Raw genomic sequence first — 21,581 nt, forward strand, 5'->3', positions numbered from 1 at the left:
GATTTGGGTGAGTTGAATGAGGATGGGATTTAACCGTAAAAGTCACTGGGGACCTTTTTCAAAAGTTGGCTTTATAGAACAGGGTGTGCCAAGGTCTTGGAATAGATTTCTGAGGAATTGTCCATCCTAGTCTACCCTAGCTGTTCTATCCTAAATAAAGACAGCTGCTTCTCTTTGCCCTCACAATCTGTACCTGAAGATTCCAGCTTCACGTTGTTACTAGTTTACTCTTGCTGCTGTAACAAACCACCGGACAGGGTCGTAAGACAGCTAACATTTTACTACCTTACAGTTTTGGAGTTCAGAACTCTGAAAAGAGTTTCAGTGAACTAAAATCAAGATGTTACTAGGACTGTAGGACTCCCTGGGAGGCTCTAGGGATGAATCCGCTTCCTTTTTCCAGCTTCTAGGATGCCCTTCTGCTTTCCCTTTCTCCTGGATCTTTTTTCCTTCTCGAAGGCCAGCAATGTCAGTCCATCTCACACTACTGTTTCTCTGACTCTTCTGCTTTACCACCTCCTTTTCCTTTTCTTTTTTTTTTTTTAAAGCTTTTATTTATTTGAGAGCGAGCACAGAGGGAGAGGGAGAGGGAGAAGCAGACTCCCCACTGAGCAGAGAGCCCAACACAGGGCTCCATCCCAGGACCCTGAGATCATGACCTGAGCTGAACGCAGATGTTTAACTGGCTGAGCCACCGAGGCGCCCTCCTCCTCCTCCTTTTTTTTTAAAAAGTAAACTCTACTCCCCAACGTGGGGCTCAAACTCAAGACCCTAAGATCAAGAGTTGCATGCTCTCCTGACTGAGCCAGCCAGGCACCCCACCTCTGTTACATTATTTTAATGCTGTTCTGTGATTTTTTTTTTCCATTCTTAAAAATGTATTTGAGAGAGACAGAGCTTGAGTGGGGGAGAGGGAGAGGGACAAGCAGACTCCTTGCTGAGTGCAGAGCCCAACACAGGGCTTGGTCCCAGGACCTGAGATCATGATCTGAGCAGAAGTCAGATGCTTAACTGACTGAGCCACCCAGGTGTCCCTTTATTCCTCCCATTCTTAAATTTTATAATTCTAGCATACATACAGAAAATAGTGTGAAAATGCGTAAGTGCTGCTAAGAAACTACAAAATAGTGTGTCCATAGGTATCCACCTTCCAGATAAAGAAATGGAAGTTTACCTTACCCATGTGAATCTCTTCCATCTCGAATCACCTTCCGTCCAAGAGGAAACCATTGTGTGTGGATGTTGGCTTAACCATTGTATTAATCATGCTTTTAATTTTTTATGTATTATATAGCTTTAACATCTTTAGGGTCTTGCTGCCTGGAGAGACTGCCCCTCCCAGGACTAGCTTTTTTTTTTTTTTAAACCTAAATTGTTTAATAGGTAAGGATTTTACAGACATTACTTACATTAGCGGTAACAGTGGAGCTGGAGAATATTGTGTCCTCTCCGTGCTGCCTGGTGAGAACCACTAATAATGTGGCGGAACTTGTGACTCTTTCCAAGACCACGGTTCTTGCAGCCTGCCGATGTCAGCTCTCCCACCTCCCTGTGCTTGTGGACCGGTTTAGTGATCCACTGGGTGTCAGATTTCTTCTGATCGCTTTATGGAATGGATCAATGAGGATAACCTCAAAGAATTTGTATGTGGAATCTTCACCAACCCAGTAAAATTCAAGACTCTCAGAGCCCCAGTGGTGTCCAGCTTGCTTCTCTGCAACAGACTGAAGGTATTGGGCAAAGTTTGCTGGCTAACACCATGACGGACAGGCTCGCCATAGGTTGCCCCTTTAGGAACTGGGTATTTGTGGTCACTACATCACACACGAATCCAATATATGTCATAAACTTGCTTGGCCTTGTACCCTAGTCTGCTCACTTTATCAGGCTGGGTTGGGCGGAGGGCCCTGTGAGGTGCAGAGACTGGCGGTACTGCCAGCAGTGCCCCCTGAGAAGAAAGTGCATTAGGTTGGACTGCTTCCTCCTCCATAGCTCCTAGATGTACTTGTAAGTGCCCCTCTTGGCTTGCCTTTCAGCCGATGGCTGCCTCCAAAGGACTAGCTAATTTTTTTTTTTAGGATTTTATTTATTTATTTGACAGCACACAAGAGGGGGAGCGGCAGGGAGAGGGAGAAGCAGGCTCCCCCAGGGAGCCCAATGTGGGCTTGATCCCAGGACCCTGGCATCATGACCTGAGCTGAAGGCAGCCACTTAATCCACTGAGCCACCCAGGTGCCCCTGGACTAGCTAATTCTTAAAGATAGTAAATAACTTCTTTGGAAGCTCACCTTTCATATGCAAACCAACCACTCCAGAGCCCTATTCCAACCACCTCCTTTATCTTAACTCTCACACAATAATCCAGTATTTCTCCTGCCCTAAATCAACCTAGGGCTAGGTAATGGACAACTGCTGTGATCCGGAGCCCACGGGAATTATTCAAGCTCCACAATATTTAGCTATTCCCAGTTCTGCCTTGCCTTTCCTGAAAAAACCCCAACACAGCTCTGACCTATGCTTTCCCCTCACTCCTGTTTTCTGCCTCCTGACTGACCTGGTGCTTCCCTGTCGATCCTGCATTACCTGGTGTGCCCCGTTCTCTTGGAACTGTAGGTAATCAACCTCCAATGGCATTAACCTGTCTGTGTTATCCAGTCACCTTTCTAATTTAGGACCCCAGCACAAATCAGTTGGCACAGGGTGACTCTCTTTGGGGGTGGGGGGCATGCCTCTGGACAGCTCTGGGCTTGCTCACTGTCTGTACCACACAGCAAGCCCTGCCTGAGAGTACTGCCGGCTCCTGGTGCACCTGCACTTTGACCAGTGTTGCCTTGTGCAGTGTCTGCACGTTCTTCTGGGATTTTCCAATCTAAACTGTGGTAAGAGATGGAGCCCAGATTCTAGCTTTGTATAGTTACTATGATTGGGTGTATGAGAGGTCCCCAGTCAACATTTTATTAAGGAAGTGTTCTACTGGATGGGAAGTCATGGACGCATCCAGGGATAACTGGCATTTACTAAAACAGGCACAGTGGAAGCTTCCTGGAAAGTGGGAAGCACAGAATGGTTATCCTCAAGACTGCTGTGAGGGTGCTAAGACTGGTCCACTGGCCTGCCAACACCGTAGAGCACCACCAAGAGCCACCATGGACGGCTCAGGAGCCAAGCTTTTAGTCCCAGGTGCTGTTCCTTCTTTGTGAGAAATCTACTTTGATGGACAAATGAGTCTGGGGTGAGTATGTGTTCCACTGACAGGCCAGTTCCAATGACATTAAAAACTGTCATTGAATGTTCCTTGGAAATTGTGACCCTTGGGAAAAACTCATCCATTTGATTTGAAATTTGGACAGGCCCCTTTCAGTCATCAGTTAGGGGGAGGGGGTCCATCCTATGGGTAATCCTGGCTTCCAGAAATTTAAATGCTGCTTTAAAGGCAAATCCCTTTGTTGATGCTTGCTTTGCTGCTTTGTTCTCTGACCTAGTGGGATAAAGAAGATCCCATCCATGGAGACTGGTGGCCCCATGTCTAATGAAAAGGGAAAGAAGGAAGGAACATTTTGTTTTTGCTTCCCTAACACCTTTGAGGAGGTTTCTCAGCTCCTATGAGGTTGTCAGTCTTGGGTGACACTTGGGCACTCGTGAGTGCTGGTGCCTATCAGCCTGCTAAAAGCATCCTCCTGAAAATCAAATTATCACAAAAACAGGATGCTGCCACTGTTTTTCTCTTGGATTTAAACCTCAGCCCCTCTAACGTTGATAGGGATCCCCTAGAAAGAGAAGGTGATGCTCACAGGAGGGGCCACTTGGGACCACCAGGAGCTTATCAGGTAAATAATTTTTTTTTTTAAGGGAAACATAATCGAGGTCAGACAGGAGACTAAAAAAAAAATAATAAAATAAAATAAGGGCTGTGGCTTTTTTGGGAAGCACTCCCTCCCCAAAAAGAGAACTTTAAATTTTATGTACCCAGCAAATGTCAGTTATAGAAACCATAGCGCTGCTCTTACATTACTTACTGATTTAAAAACAAGAAATCCCTAGATGCAGGGAGAGAAAATGAAAGGTAGCTAAATTTAAAAAAAATGTATACATAATATTTTAATATAGAACTGAAATAAATTATATAACAAAGACCCATAATTAGATCCAAACTAGAATTCCAAAATTTGTATGTTAAAATTTCATATCCCCAAAACTTACATAACTAAACTTGTAATAATCATATGTATAAAGCTATGTGATAACATTTATATGCTCAAAAATTATGGAAGAAAAAAAAGGGACAGTGATTGGCTTTTGTGCGTTTGTGTCTTCAACGTAACTTCTGCGTTAACGTTTGCTAAAATGCACTAATTGAAAAAGCTTCGTAGGCTTAATCAATACTGTGTCTCAAATATAGTTATACCTGGAGATCACACCAAATTTAAACATGATATTCTTTATAATCTTTAAAAAGTAATTAAAAATAGGGGTGCCTGGGTGGCTTAGTTGGTTGAGCATATGACACTTGATCTGAGGGTCGTGAGTTCAAGCCCTGCATTGGGCTCCATGCTCGGCATGGAGCCTACTTTGAAAAAAAAAAAGTAATTAAAAATAAAATAGAGGATAAAAATGTGTGCCTTAAACTGTAGCCTTACCTAAATTTCCCATAGTCCTGGGGCACCTGGGTGGCTCAGTCAGTTAAGCGTCTGCCTTCAACTCAGGTCATGATCCCAGGGTCCGAGGATTGAGCCCCGCATTGGGCTCCATGCTCGGTGGGGAGCCTGCTTCTCTCCCTCCCTCTGCTGCTCCCCCTGCTTGTGCTCGCTCGCTCTGTCAAATAAGTAAAATCTGTAAAAAAAAAAAAAAGTTCCCATAGTCCTAGTACCTATTGCCCTAAAATATATCATGTTGGGTATGACAACAATAAATAATAAATGATGTTAAGTAATTGGCACTTAAAAGTTTTCTTGATAAAATAGGACCCTATGAATCCCTCATTAAAATAATTAATATGGCCCAATGTAAGTTAAAACAGGGTCACCAAGGATTAAAACTTATTATATAAACCCCATTACTAAAGAGGTGATCGTCTCCACTGCTTCAAAGCTAAATAACCCAGTTTTGCCTTTTTTCTGAGAGAGAGAGAGAGAGTCCAAGTGTGCTCCCAAACAGGGGGAGGAGCAGTGGGAAAGGGAGAGAGAATCTTAAGCAGCTTTTATGCCCAGTGTGGAGCAGATGCGGGGCTCAATCTCATGACCCCAAGATCATGACCTGAGCCCAAAGCAAGAGTTGGATTCTTAACCAACTGAACCACTCAGGTGCCCCCAATTTTGTCTTTTCTTAAGGCTGAAAATAAGTACATAAATAGATAAATAAATCCATCCATCCATCTATCCCTTGGCTACCTGGGGAACCCCTTGGGATTAACTGAGTAAACAGCAATGGGGGTTCATGGACTATATGAACTGCTCTGCCAACCACCCAATGTGATGGAGCACAGTGCAATGTTACTGCTTTCCATCTCTCTTTTTTTTTTTAAGATTTTATTTATTTATTTGACAGAGATAGAGACAGCCAGCGAGAGAGGGAACACAAGCAGGGGGAGTAGGACAGGAAGAAGCAGGCTCCTAGCAGAGGAGCCTGATGTGGGGCTCGATCCCAGAACGCCGGGATCACGTCCTGAGCCCAAGGCAGACGCTTAATGACTGTGCCACCCAGGCGCCCCTGCTTTCCATCTCTTAACCAGAATGTTGCTAATAAAAAATAGGACCCCAGGAAACACTACACTTGGCCAAATTTCAGGCAAGAGTCATTTTGGCTCTGGATGCCCTGGCCAATGAATTGCCCCATTCATGTTTATTATGAACCACTGGGCCATCACCTAAAAATTATCCCCTTCAGGGCCAACAACTCTGAGAATCTCTTGCCTCACAGATACCCAAGTTATATATCTCTGATATATACAGAGACCATAATGCAAGGTCTTGTCAGGATACTCCTTAGTCCCTTTGAAGTTATTGACATCACTAATAGTAACCAAGGCACACATTTCATTTCTCAAAATACCTAATTCTAGGCTCTTGGAAAAGGCGTTCATTGAAACTTTTATGTCCCTGATGGATCCCAGACAGCCAGTTTAATTGGGAGAGCAATGAACTGGTCCTTGAATTGTGCAGTTCCTATTTTTCTTTTTATACTCAGTACATTGTGGGAGATCCATTTACACACACACACATAAAACACATAACACATATATATTACATATATAAAAATATATATATTTTTTAAGATTTTATTTGACAGAGAGACAGCCAGTGAGAGAGGGAACGCAAGCAGGGGGAGTGGGAGAGGAAGAAGCAGGCTCCCAGTGGTGTTGGAGCAGGGAGCCCGATGTGGGGCTTGATCCCAGGATCCTGGGAACACGCCCTGAGCGGAAGGCAGACACTTAACGACTGAGCCACCCAGGCGCTCCCCATTTATATTTTTGTATCCTTTTCTTTTTTTTTTAATTTTTGGTTCTCCAAAAATACTTGGTGTACTTTTGATTAGACATTTGCTGAAACTAAATCATTTTTAGAATTGCACTTTTTGCATTTTTTTGTATTACACTTTCCAATCCAAGACCAAGGTGATCCTCCCTGTCTAAGTCTTCTTCAAAGAGGTCCAATTTTTTATAATTTTCATCCCACAAAAGCTCTGCATGATATTAGATTCACTCTTAAAGCACTTAAAATTTTCTTACCACAATTTTATTACACATGTATCTCATACATTTTAATTTAAATTTCCTGATTGTCAGTATACAAAATGCAGGTGTGGTCCTTATATATCGAAATTAGCAGCTTTGCTAAATTTTATTTACAATTCTTGTGTTTATGTTTTCTTCTGGGTTTCCCACATAGGCAATCATATCATTTAAAATAACGACAGTTTTATTTTTCCATTTCAATCCTTAGAACATTTGTATCTTTTTATTGCTTTACTGACTAAATAAAATCACCAGTAAAATAGTGACTAACAGTAATAAAATAAGTATACCTCTTGTTAATATCAATGGGCTACACATTCCATCTTTACCATTTGCTTTATTGGTGTTGTAAATTTGATAAGGTTAAGGTTTTTTTCCTACCTTTCATAGTTTAGGGAGGCTTTCTCATGAATGACCACTGAGTTTGTTATGTGCTTTCCTCTGATTGCTTTGAAATGGTGAAATTTGTTTCATTATCTAATTCAGGTCCTTAAAACTGAATATTTGAATGACTGAATGAATAAAAGGACTCTTTTAAAAAATAAATGTGAATTAATTGAATTTCCAAAGTTATAGCAACCTTGTAATTCTAGGAAAACACAACTTGGACCTAAAGAATTACCTTTTTAAATTATTTGAATGTATTTTATATACTGGTATTTTAGATATATTTTTTAAGTATGTTTGATTAATATTAGCCTGTAATGTTCTTTTCTTACTCTATTTTCACCTGTTTTCTCATGTGAAGATAGGAGTATTTCCCCTCTTTTAAAAAAATGTTTAAGTAGTCTCTGTACCCAACGTGGGGCTCAAACTATGACCCCGAGATCAAGAGTCACATGCTCTTCTGACTGAGCCAGCCAGGTGCCCCTCCCCCTTTTGATAAACTTTAAAAGTATTTCCTATGATAAGAATGGTTTTTTATATGAGGAAAAATTCACTGGTTACATTATCTGCATCGGGATTAGTTGTCACTAGTTACTGCATTTTGTTTTCCTTTTTTGGAATGATTTTAAAGCAAGTATCAAATAGTTCTTAGTTTTTTAGGACGGCTGAGGTGTCCAGTTTCACCTTAAGTCAGTTTGGGCAAGTTGTGTTTTTACAGGCATTTTTCTATTTCAAATTTAGAGTAAAAATTCATTATATTTTCTTATAGTTTATTATTCGTGGGTTTTGTAAATACTGCCATCTGTTTCCACATGCTGTCTAGTCCACCCATTAGAGACCTTAGCGCCTTAGTCACGATATTTCTATTCCAGTTTGATCATTCCAACATTCCTGCCATCTCTGAACCTAGTTTTGATGTTTGTACCATCTCTTCAAAATGTAGTTTTCCCTTTTAGTGTGTTTTATATAATTACGTCATAATTAACGAGGCAAATAAAACTGCTGTAAATAAGTAAGTCTAAAGCTATGTGATGATGGTAAGGGAAGCACTGTATACGCCCTACGAGCAGATCTCATTCTTTCAGTGACCCTTTACCTCTGAACTGTGATTTTCTCAGGTGCTCCTCGGTGTTTCTCGCTCTTTGGTGGGACAGGATTGCCGGAGTCGGCTGGAGGTGTTTTCCTCCTCCTGTTCCCATGTTGAGGCTATCTGGGGTGGAGTTGTGTGTCTCCCTTCCTTTAGGTGAGTTAGGCTCCCATAAATCCGCAGCAGGTCAGGCTCTAGTTAAGCAGTCTCTCCTTAGGGCCGACCTTGTGAAGAAGGTGAGAATGCTCCGGCGTTTTTCAGCATGGTTCCTTTTACCTTCACCTTTCCAGAAGTTCGAGGGACTTTTTCTCCAGTTTTCACAGTGAGAACCTGTTTGAGCTCCTACAGGTAAAAGCCACAAATGTGTGGGGGCTCCCAGTGACTGGCCCCCCCTGGAAGTTTTATGCTGCCCTCCATCAACTTGTCAATTGTAGTTCGGTTTTCTCGATCTTGGTGTTTGTTGCCACAGAGGTCGTGGGCCCTGGGTTCTATCTAGAGTGTTGTGATTCTCTGTCGTTCTCTCCAGGTGCTATTTGCCCTGAAATGTCCGTGTCTCCACGGGCTCAAGAATTATTGATTTTTCAGGTTGCTCGGTTTTTCATTCCTTGTTGGGACAGAGCGACCACTCCCAGGTTTTTACGGAACAACCCGGGAATTGGCATGTTCTCATTTACTTTTTAAAATGAGAAAGGAGGGGCGCCTGGGTGGCACAGCGGTTGAGCGTCTGCCTTCAGCTCAGCGTGCGATCCCGGTGTTCTGGGATCAAGCCCCGCATCAGGCTCCTCTGCTAGGAGCCTGCTTCTTCCTCTCCCACTCCCCTGCTTGTGTTCCCTCTCTCGCTGGCTGTCTCTATCTCTGTCGAATAAATAAAAATAAAATCTTTAAAATAAATAAATAAATAAAATGAGAAAGGACTGCTGAGTTTTATCAGATGCTTTTTTAGCTTCCCTTGCAATAATTCAGTTTTCTTTCTACTGTACTAATCAATTGTGTTAAGACAATTTCTGAATATAAGCCACTCTTGCAATCCTGGAATAAACCCGGTTATAGTGCGTTATTCTTTCATGTCACAGATAGATTAGTTTTGCTAGTATTTTATTTAGAATGTTTGCATACAAATAGGTGTTCTTTTAAAATATCATTAGCTCTGGCTTATTTATACTAGTGCCCTCACTTGAGATGGTGCATTGTTCTGTGTCAGTCTCAGTGCGTTGATAATGATCTCTCAGCTAGAAATGCCTAGGGGCACCCATCTGGGCCTGTACCACTTGTTGGGCGCCCTGCAACATTCCCCCATGAAGTCAGTGCTGTAGCTGGACCGGCCCTTGTGGTTGTTACGATTGCAAGGTGTACTTCAGCAACAACCATCAGAGAACTTTCAAAAAAGAAAAAACAGAAAACAAGGTCCTGGATGGTACAAGGCATGCCCAGGGCCACATACCAAGGTGGGGGCAGGAGGAGAGGGGGAGGGAGAGGACGGGCATGCATGCACACACCTGGGACTCTGTCTTTATTGGTGTCAAGCGTGGGGTGTCTAGGGTTTCATGGATTCGCTTTTCCCCCCTGCATTCACTCTTTATTGGTGAATTTAAAACATAACAAGAGTTACTCGTGTCAGTTACCTAGATCACCCAGGGCTTTCTGAAAGGGGAACTTCATAGGTGGGATAGCCAGGCTCTTTAGTTGTGCAGCTGGCAATATGTTTATTCAAGATGGATGTCTTTTTTTTTTTTGAGAACGAGTGCAAGAGAGCCTGGGGGTGGGGGGAGGGACAGAGGGATCAGGAGAGAGAGGGAATCTTAAGCAGGCTCCATGCCCAGTGCAGAGCCTTGATTTCACAACCCTGGGGATCATGACCTGAGCCAAAATCAAGAGTCCGATGCTTAACGAGCTAAGCCACCCAGGCGCCCCAAGATGAATGTCTTTGAATTAGATGCCTCAGCAATTGAAAGCTTAATGTTGTTAACCTTAAAAATAAACACTGCCTGTTCTTTTACCCCCAAAGATGAGTTTATTTGGGAATAAGAGAGAACTACAATCCAGGATAAACAATCTGCAGCAAAACTGTAGGGAAGTCTGGAGAACAAAGGAGAGGCACATTTTTTTAAGGAGAAAATAGTGAAGTTGGGAAGTTTATTATGAACTAAAATCCCCTGTAGTAAACTGGGAGTTTGAAGTGTGGCGGCTTTTCACTGGGGAGCTGTTTTTCTTGGGGGGGGGGGTGAGGAAAGCGTTTCTTCCTTCTGCGGGAGTAATAGAATAGTATCCATGTGCAAGGTCAAGTCTGTCTCTTCCTGTTGGGTCTGTAATTGACCGTGAGTGGCAGTGTTACTGGCAGTGTTACTGGACGCAGGTCCTTGGACTCAGCAATGGTAGAAACAAGGCTGGACCCAAAGTGTACAAACACAGGCATGGCTTTACTGGGGCAATGTCTGGTGTGTCCAACTGGCTCTCTGAACAATGGCCAGATAAAGTTTTAAAGGGCCTGAGGAAAGGAGGGATGTCTAAGGATGTAGGGGTGGGGCAATAGGATGCACAGGTGCAGCTGACAGAACATGCTTCTTCATACATGGCATGTTTCTCTTGCATATTAAGTCTCCATCTCTGGGTGTGATTTTTAGCATTGTAACGAGGGAAGAAGTCTGTGAAAGGTCCTATTTGGTGGCTGTCTTGGACTCGTCTGAATCAGTCTGGGCTTCCTCTGTGGTCTGTGCTTTGCTGTGCAAGAAAAGGGGTAACAGCCAGCAGGAAGTGCCCAGGGTGCATAGGGGCTTGTTCTTAAGGTCTCTATCTCAGTAGGGCAAGAACTCTCCCTGCCGAAGCCTCCTGACTCCTTTTCTTTTTCTTTTTAAAATATTTATTTATTTGTCAGAGAGCACACACGAGCAAGTACGAGCAAGCACAAGTAGGGGGAGTGGCAGGCAGAGGGAGAAGCAGACTCCCTGCTGAGCAAGGAGCCCCATGCAGGACTTGATCCCAGGATACACTATTTGTTCTTGCTCAGACTAGGACTTTCAACACCATGTTGAATAAAAGTGGTGAGAGTGGGCATTGCTTCTTTTTCCTGATCTTACAGGAAAAGCTTTCGGATTTTCCCTAGAGTATGATGTTAGCTGTGGGCTTGTCATAAATGGCCTTTAATATGTTGAGGTACATTCCCTCTATATGTACTTTGTTGACAGCTATTATCATGAATTGTAATTTCTTAAATGATTTTTTTTGCATCTATTAAGATGATCATATGGATTTTTTTTGTGTGATTTTTAAGAAAGTTTTTATTTCCAGCTGGTTAATACACAGCATTGTATTAGTTTCAGGTGTACAATATAGCGATTCATATGGTTTCTATGCTTCATTTTGTTAATGTGGTGTATGAGATTCGTAATGTTGAGCCATCCTTGAATCCCTAGAATAAATTCCACTTCATTGTGATGTATGATTCTTTTCATGTATTGTTTTAATGTATTATCAGTTTGCTAATATTTTGAGTGTTTTGCATCTATATTCATCAGGGATATAGGCTTGGAATTTTTTAAAGTTTATTTATTTTTTAGTAATCTCTACACCCAACATGGGGCTTGACCAGAGATCAAGAGTTGCATGCTCTTCCAGCTGAGCCAGTCAGGCACCCCTGGAATCTTCCTGTGGTACCCTTGTTTGATTTTGGTATCAAGATAATGTCAGTCTTATAAAATGAACTTAGAAGTGGTCCCTCTTCTGTTTTTTTTGTAGGCTTAAGAAATGGAATTCAGGGACGCCTGGATGGCTCAGTTGGTTAAGCATCTGCCTTTGGCTCAGGTCATGATCCCAGGGTCCTGGGATCGAGCTCTGCATTGGGCTCCTTGCTCAGCGGGGAGTCTGCTTCTCCCTCTGCCTCTGCCCCTCCCCCTGCTCATGCTCTTTCTTTCTTTCTCTCTCAAATAAATAAAATCTTAAAAAAAATCAGAATTCATTCTCCTTTAAGTGTTTGTTAGCATTCACTAGTGAAGTCAGCTGATCCCGTACTCTTGTCTGTTGGGGTGTTTTTGATTCCTGATTCAATCTCCTTACTCAGTATTGATCTGTTAGATTTTTAAATTCTTTATGATCCAGTTTTGATAGGTCATATGTTTCTAGGAATTCAACCATTTTTTCTAGGTTGTCTAATTTGTTAGTGTATAATTGTTTATAGTAATCTCTTAAGATCTTATGTGTTTGGGGTGCCTAGGTGGCTCAGTTAGTTAACCCACCAACTCTTGGTTTTGGCTCAGGTCATGATCTCAGGGTCACGGGATCAAGCCCCACATCGGGCTCCAAGCTGAGCGTGGAGTCTGTTTGAGATTCTTTCTCCCTCTACCCTTTCCCGCTTGTGCGTGTTCTCACTCTCTCTCAAATAAATAAATAAATAAAATCTTTAAAAAAGAAAGGTCCGTTGTCTTTCTATGGTATATATTGTTTTGTCTCTTTTTCATTTCCAATTTGACTCTTCTCTTTGTTTCTTGATGCGTCTAGCTGAAGGTTTGTCAATTTTGTTTATCTTTACAAAGAAACAGCTCCTGGTTTCATTGATCATTTCTACTGTCTTTTTAGTCACCATTTCCTTTATTTCTTCTCTGATCTTTGTTATTTCCGTCCTTCTACCACTTGGGCTTCACTTTTCTCTTTTTACTGAGTATAATTAACATACAAAATTATATTAGATTCAGGTGTACAACATTGATTTGCCAATTGTATACGTTACTTAATGTGCACAATGAGTATAGTCACCATGTGCTAGCATACCGTGTTATTACAGTATCGACAATATTCCTCATGCTATACTTCATATCTCTGTGACTTATTTATTTTATAACTGGAAGTTTCTATCTCTTAATCTCTTTTATCTGTTTCACCCACCCTCCTTCTACCTCCCCTTGGGCAACCACCTGTTCTCTGTATTTAAGATTTGTTTTTTGTTTGTTTTGTTCTTATATTCCACATATAAGTTAAATCATATGGTATTTCTCTTTCCCTGCCTGACTTACTTCACTTAGCTTGATGCCCTCTAGGTCTATCTATGTTGTCACAAATGGCAAGATCTCTCTCTCTCTCTTTGTTTTTAACTAATATTCCATTGTGTGTGTGTGTGTGCGTGTGTGTATACAGTTCTCTTTAATTCTGAATCTGTTTTTGTTCATTTTTTAAAGATTCTATTAGTAGAATCATGGTATTTGTCTTACTCTGACTTATTTCACTTAGCATTATACAGTCTAGGTCCTCCATGTTGTCTCAAGTGGCATGATCTCATCCCTTTTTTTGGTTGTGTAATATTCCATTTTGTATATATACCACATTTTTCTTATCCATTTGTCTACTTAGGGACACTTAGGTTGCTTCCAAATGTCTCAGCTATTGTATATAATGCTGCAATAAACATAGGGGTGCATGTATCTTTTCATTTTCCCTGGGTGGGGAATTCCACCCAATAGTGGAATTATTGGATAATATCATTATTTCTATTTTTAATTTTTTGAGGAGTCTCCATACTGTTTTCCACAGTGGTTGTACTGATTTACATTCCCACCAACAATGGACAAGTGTTCCTTTTTCTCCACGTTCTTGCCAACACTTGTTGTTTCTTGCATTTTTTATTTTAGCCATTCTAACAGGTGTGAGGGTATATCTCATTGTGGTTTTGATTTGCATTTCTTTTGTTTTTTACATTTTTTAAAAAGATTTTATTTATTTATTTGACAGAGACAGAGCCAGCGAGAGAGGGAACACAAGCAGGGGGAGTGGGAGAGGAAGAAGCAGGCTCATAGCGGAGGAGCCTGATGTGGGGCTCGATCCCATAATGCCGGGATCACGCCCTGAGCCGAAGGCAGATGCTTAACGACTGTGCCACCCAGGCGCCCCTGATTTGCATTTCTTTGATTAGTGATGTTGATTAGTGATGTTTTCATGTGTGTATTCACCATCTGTATGTCTTCTTTGGAAAAATGTCTATTCAGGTCCACTGCCCATTTTTTTAAATCAGATTGGGGTTTTTTGGTGTTGAGTTTTATAAGCTCTTTATGTATTTTCTATGTTAACCCCTTATTGGATATATCATTTACAAATACCTTCTTCTATTTAGTAGGCCGTCTTTGTTTTGTTTATGGCTCCTTTTGCTGTGCAAAACCATTTTATTTTTTTGTAGTCCCAATAGTTTATTTTTGCTTTTGTTTTCTTTACCTGAGGGTACATATCCATGTCTCCATGACATATCCATGTTGCCAAGGGCAATGTCCAGGAGATTACTGCTTATGTTTTCTTTAGGAGTTTCATGGTTTCAGGTTTCACATTTAGGTCTTTAATCCATTTTGAGTTTATTTTGTGTATGGTGTAAGAAAGTGGTCTAGTTTAATTGTTTTGCATGTAGCTGTCCAGTTTTTCCAGCACCATTTATTGGAAGAGTCTTTTCCGTATTCTGTATTTTTGGCTCCTTTGTCAGATTAATTGATGATATAGGTGTGGGTTTATTTCTGGGTTCTCTATTCTGTTATATTGACCTATGTGTCTAATTTTGTGCCAGTACCATATTGTTTGATTACTATAGCTTTGTAGTATATCTTGAAGTCTGGGATTGAGAGATCTCCAGCTTTGTTCTTTTTCTCAAGACTGCTTTAGCTATTGAAGGTCTTTTATGGTTGCAAACAAATTTTAGGATTATTTGTTTTAGTTCTGTGAAAAATGCTATTGGTATTTTGATAGGCATTGCACTGAATTTGTAGATTGCTTTGGGTAGTATGGACATTTTAATGATATGAATTCTTCCAATCCATGAGCACGGTATATCTTTCCATTTGTGTTGTCTTCAATTTCTTTCAACAGTGTCTTATAGTTTTTACTGTAGAAGTCTTTCAGTTCCTCGGTTAAATTTATTCCTAGGTATTTTATTCTTTTTGGTGGAATTGAAAATGGGAATGTTTTCTTAATTTCTCGTTCTGTTACTTTTTACTAGTGTATAGAAATGCAATAGGTCTCCGTGTATTAATTTCACATCCTGCTACTTTACTGAATTTATCAGATCTAATTTTTTTTGGTGGAGACTTTAGGGCTTTGTATGTATAGTATCTTGTTATCTGTAAATAGTAACAGTTTTACTTAACAATTCCGTTGCCTTTTTTTCTTTTTCTTGCCTGATTAATGCAGCTAGGAATTCCAATACTGTTTTGAATAACGGTGGTGAGAGTGGACATCCTTGTCTTGTTCCCGATTGTAGAGGAAAAGCTTTCAGTTTTCAGCACCGAATGTGATGTTAGCTGTGGGTTTTTCATATACGGCCTTTATTATGTTGAGGTATGTCCCTTTAACCCCCCCGCTTTTGAGAGCTTTTTAAAAACTATTTATTTATTTTAGAGAGACAGAGAGAGTGAACACAAGTGCAAGGGGTGCAGAGGGAGAGAGAATCTCCAGCAGACTTTGTGTGTGGAGCCCATCAGGGGGCTTGATCTCACAACCTGAGCCAAAACCAAGAGTCAGACGCTTAACTGATTGTGCCACCCAGGTACCCCTTGAGACTATCATGAATTGATGTTGGGTTTTGTCAAATGCTTTTTCTTCATCTATTGAGATGATTATATGGTTCTTTTTGAAGAAGTAAATGTTTTTATTAATCACAACATGAACTTGACATGATGTACCATTAGAATTGAACTAGGATAAATAATGCTTTCATAAAATTTATACTTGTATCTTGGTGTGACCCTTGGGTTCATCTTTTTAGGGGCACTCAGTGCTTCTTGGACTTGGATGTCTGTTTTCTTCCCCAGGTCAGGGACGTTTTCAGCTGCCATTTCTTCATATAAGCTGTCTGCCTCCTTCTTTCCTTCTGGGATCCCTATAAATGAATATTATTATGCTTGATGATGATGTTGAGTTCCCTTAACCTATTCTCATTTTTAATGCTTTCTCTATTCAGCTTGGTTGCTTTCCATTACCATGTCTTTCAGATCACTCATCTGCTCTGCAGCCTCTAAGTTGCTGTCGATTCCCTCTGTTGTACTCCTCCTTTCAACTGCTGAATTCTTCAACCCTAACTGGTGGCTACTACTGCTCTTCCTCATCTTCCCCTCTTTCTCCCCCCCCCTTCCCCTTGTTCTTAAAGCTTTCTGTCTGTTGAAGTTCTCAGTGAGAACATCCTCTCAAGTATTATGGCCGTGACTTTAAAATTCTTTATCAGGCATATTGCTTATCTGTTTCATTTAGCTCTTTTACTGTGATTTTGTCTTGTTCTTTCATTTGGCACATATTCTTCTGTGTCCTCATTTTGTCGAAATGTTTGCTTCTGTGTATTATGTAGGTAAGTTACATGTCTTGGTCTTGAAAGTAGTAGCCTTCTGTAGAAGTCCTATGGTGCACTGTAGTGCAGTTCTCCCTGGTCTCCAGAATCAGGTGCTCCAGGGTGTCCTGTGTGTGGGCTGCTATTCCCCTACAATTGTGGCTGAGACACAATTGGCTTGAGCCCAGTCAGCTTCAGTGACCCATTTTGCCTGCTATGAGCATACTGGGCAGGGTTTGAAAGGACAGAGGTCGCCATGGACTTGGTGACGGACCAGGCCAGCAGTCAGATTAGGTGCCTTCTCTGCCACAGCTTCAGGTGCCCCAAAGGACAGGGCCTGCTCCCTGGCATCCGAGAGGCTCTCACTGGTGGTCAAGGCCAGCCACCAGATTAGATGTCTGTAATTAGCCTTTCTGCCTCAGTTGCAGGCTCACTGATGCTGAAGTCTTGTTCTCTGCACAGCCAGCTAAGAGGCTGGGCTACTGGACTTTGGGTTTGCTGGTGTGTGAGGCTATCTCCCCCCTTCCAAGGGCAGGAGTCCCTTTGGAGTGGCACTGGTCTCTGCCAGGGTTGCCTGTATAGAATAGCAGGGAAGGAGTTGCTTTGGAGGAACACCTCCTGAGGTGGGTGAGTTGGAAGGGGTGGGTGAGCAGGGCACATGGGGGCAGGGCACACGGGGGCAGGGCACATACTGCTAGAAGGTAGATTGAAAGTATTGGTGCTGGCTCCCACAAGCATCTGGGAGAGAAATGGTGTTGACCAGCACTTTTATTCCTGGATAAATCTCCTGAAGACTCCTGCCTTCCAGCACATGCTCTAAGATTAGTCAATACATCTCCTTCACTTACACCCCAAGCACTTTTCAAACTGCTGCTTCTGTGCTGTTTCTTGGGCAGAGTTATTTATTATGCTGGCTCTTTAAGGGCAGGGACCCAAGTTTCCTATCACCCTCTGGCGCTCTCAGCTTTAAGCTTGGTGATTTCTGAGATAGGGATTTTTAAAAAGATTCTATTTTTTAAATCTCTGCACCCAACATGGGGCTTGAACTGACAACCCTGAGATCAAGTGTTGCATGCTCTACCGACTGAGCCAGCCGGGCTCCTCTAAGCCTGCTAATTTTTAAGGCTCCTGGTTTTCAAAGCCAGATATTGTGGGAACCAGTGCAGGTTCCTAGTGCTGCCAGTGCCTCATGTGGGGTCTGGTCTCTTCTCTGTTTGTGGTGCCCCTCCCATTTGTGGTCAGTCCTCCCAGGGTTTTTGTTCTCAACCGTGTCTCTGCCCCTCTTACCATTTTCAATGTAGCCTCCTCTCTTATGATTAACCATGGAAAGTGTGTTGTTGCGAGTTTTCGGGTCATTTCCAGTTCGTTGTATAGATGTAACTGTTATCTCAGTGTGTCCATGGGATGAGGTAAGCCCTTACTCCTCCATCTTCCAAGAGTCTCCTTCATTTACTTATCGAATTCCTTTGGGAGTAAACTTAGGTTCTTTATTTGAAACTTTTCTTCTTTCTTGATGTGGCATTTGTTTGCTGTTGCTTTTGCTACATACTGTATGTTTTGGTATATTTTCATATTCATTTGTCAAGATATTTTTAATTTTTAATTTTTAGTTTAACCCCTTTGTTATTCAGTAGCTATTATTTCATCACCACAAATTTGTGAATTTTCCAGTTTTCTTCTTGTAATTGACTTCCAGTTTCATATCACTGTGATTGGAAAAGATGCTTGATAGGATTTCAACATACTTATATTTATTGACTTGTTTGGGGACTTAAGATGTGTTCTATCCTGGAGAATGTTCCATGTGCAGTTAAGAATACATATTCTGTTGCTTTCGGATGAAATGTCTGTTAAGCCCATCTGGTCTAATGTGTCAACTAAGACTAATGTGTCCTTTTTGATTTTGTGTCTGGATGATCTATCCATTGATGAAAAGTGGATATTAAAGAACCCTTCTATATTGCTATTTCTCTCTTTAGGGTCGTTAATATTTGCTTTATATATTTAGGTACTCCTATGTTAGGTGTGTAAATACTAATGTTGCATCTACTTGTTTGACCCTTTTATCATTAGTGCTGTCCTTTGTCTCTTCTTACAGTCTGTTTTTAAGTCTGTTTTGTCTCTTATAAGTAAAGATAAGCCAGCTTTCTTTTGGTTTCCATTTACATGGAGTATCTTTTCCCATCCTTTCACTTTCAGTCTGTGTGTATCCTTGTATCTGAAGCGAATCTCTTTTAGTCAGCGTATAGATGTGTGGACTATGTCTATTTTCATGCCAACATCATACTGTTTCTATTACTCTGGCTTTGTAGTATGGTTTGAAATCAGGAAGTATAATTGCCTCCGGCTTTCTTCTTTTTACTCAAGATTGCATTAGCTCTTTTGGGTCTTTTGTGATTACATACAAATTTTAGGGTTGTTTTTCCTATTTCTCTGAAGAATACTATTGGTATTTTGATGAAGATTGCATTAAATCTATCAATCGCTTTGGCTAGTATGGATCACTTTAACTATTATTTCTTCCAGTCCATGAACATGGGATGTCTTTCCATTTGTTTGGGTTTTCTTTGATTTCTTTAGCTAAGTCTTACAGTTTTCATCACACGGGTCTTTCACTTCTTTGGTTAAATTTATTCCTAGGTATTTTTTGTTTTTGATGTTGTGAATGGAATTATGTTCACTCTTCTTCAGATGTTTTATGATTAGTGTATAAAAATGCAACTGAGTTTTGTATGTTGCATTTATATCCTGAAACGTTACTAAAATCATCGATTAGTTCCAACACTTTTTGGTTTTGGTTGAGTCTGGGATTTCTTATATAAAAAATTCATATGATTTGCAGATAGCAAGTATTTCTTTTCAAATTTAGATGACTTCGATTTCTTTGTTTTGCCTAATTGCCCTAGCCAGGACTTCCAGGATTATATTGAATAGGAGTCCTGAGAGTGGGTAGCCCCGTTGTTCAGAATCTTAGAGGAAAACCTTTTTCTCTGTGGAGTCTAATGTTAGCTGTAGGTTTGTCACTTATGGCCTTTATTATGATGATGTATGTTCCTTTCATACCCAATCTTTCAAGGCTTTTTAAAATAATATTGTATTTCCTCAATACCTTTTCTACATTAAGATGGTATTTTAATGTTTCATTAATGTGACATTGCATTTATTGATTTGTGTATATTGAACCATCCTTGCATCTCAGGGAAAAAATCTCAACTGGTCATAGTGTATAATCCTTTTAATGTATTTTTGAACTTGGTTTGCTAATATTTTGTTGAATTCTTGAGTCTATATTCATCATGGTATTGGTATATAACTTTCTTGTAATGTCCTTACCTGGCTTTGGGTATTAGGGTAATGCTGGTAGATGCCTTACAGAATGCATTTCAAAGTGTTCCTCATCTTTAATTTTTCTTGAAAGAGTTTGAGGAGGATTGGCATTAATTTAAGTGTTTGGTAGAATTAGCTAATAAAGCCATATAGTCCTGGGGTTTTGTGTGTTGGGAAGTTTGTGATTACTGATTCAATCTCATTAGTAATTGGTCTGTTCAGATATTCTATTTCTTCATGTTTCATTGATTTGTTTCTAAGATTATCACATTTCTTTTTAGGTTATCCAGTTTTTTGGCATATAGTTGTTCATAGTAGCCTCTTATCCTTTCTATCAGTTATAATGTCTACATTTTCATTTATAATTTTGTCAATTTGGGTCTTTTTTCATTGGTTAAGTCCAGCAAAAGATTTGTCAATTATGTTTATTTTTTTAACAGAATGAACACTTACTTTTATCTTTTCTATTGTTTCCCCTTTTCTATTTCTCTCTCTCCTCTAGGCCTTCTATCTTTCCTTCTGGTAACTTTGGGCAGTTTGTTTTGTTCTTTTTCTAGTTCCTAAAGGGTTGTTAGGTTACTTGATTTTTTTTTTTTTTTTAAAGATCTTTCTTGTTACTTAATGTAAGCATTTATTGTTAGGAACATCCTTATTAGAAATCTTTTTGCTGCACCCTGTAGGTTTTCATATGCTGTGTTCCCCTTTTTGTCTTAAGATACTATTTTATTTCCCCCTTATTTAACTCATTGTTTATTCAGTAGAGGGTTTAATTTTGAAGTGGTTTTGAACTTTCTAGTTTTCTTCCTGTTTTACCTTTTCTTTTCATGCCATTGTGGTCAGAGAAAATTCTTGGTATAATTTCAATCTTTAAATTTGGTAGGATTTTTTTTTTTTTTTTTGGTGGCCTAACATATGGTCTTAGATAATATTCTAGGAGTGCTTAAGTAAAATTTGTATTTTATTGTCAGATAGAATGTTCTGTATATGTCTGTTAGGTCCATTTGGTTTGTGGTTTTGTTAAAATCTATTTCCTTACTGACTCTGTCTGATCTATCCATTGTTGAGAGTGGGGTATTAAAGTCTCCCAATATTAATGCATTTCTGCTTTTAGCTCTGTTAGTTTTTGCTTTGTGTATTTGGAGGCTCTGATGTTGGATGCATACTTACATTAGTTATATCTTCTTGAATGATTAATCCCTTTATCATTAATGTAATAACCTTGTCTCTTTTTACCATTTTCAGGTTAAAATGTATTGTCTGCTACAAGTGTACTTAACCCTGCTTTTTTCTTTTTTGGTTACCATTTGCTGAGTATCTTTTTCAATCCCTCCACTGTTAGTCTGTGTGTATCTTTATGGCTAAAGTGAGTCTCCTGTATGAAGCATATTGCCAGATCTTGTTGTCTTAGCCATTCAGCCATTCTACGTTTTTTGATTGGAGAATTCAATCCATTTATATTTAAAGTTATTGATAGGTAAGGACTCACTATTGCCACTTTGTTCATCGTTTTCTGTCTTACCCTTTAATCCTTGTTTTTATCCTGCTCTTGGGTTGTTGTTTTTCTCTGCTATCTTTTGGTATCAGTTTCTGACTTATCAATGTGGGGCTTGAACTTATGAACCCGAGGTCAAGAGCTGCATGCTCTACCAACTGAGCCAGGCAGGTGCCCCTATTTACTTTTACTACAGGTTCCACCCCCCCCATAGGGTTAATTGAGACTTACATAAAATATCTTAAAATTTTAACACCCTGTTAAAACTGGTAACAAC

General features: G+C 40.3%; 1 pseudogene; it reads right to left on the reverse strand.

The window, feature by feature from the left end:
• Positions 1-1,011: 1,011 nt before the first annotated feature.
• On the reverse strand, positions 1,012-10,617 carry LOC103676357 (annotated as a pseudogene).
• Between the last annotated feature and the right edge of the window lie 10,964 nt (positions 10,618-21,581).

The sequence above is a fragment of the Ursus maritimus genome, unplaced genomic scaffold (genome assembly GCF_017311325.1).
Source record: "Ursus maritimus isolate PB19 unplaced genomic scaffold, ASM1731132v1 scaffold_14, whole genome shotgun sequence".
Lineage (NCBI taxonomy): Eukaryota > Metazoa > Chordata > Mammalia > Carnivora > Ursidae > Ursus > Ursus maritimus.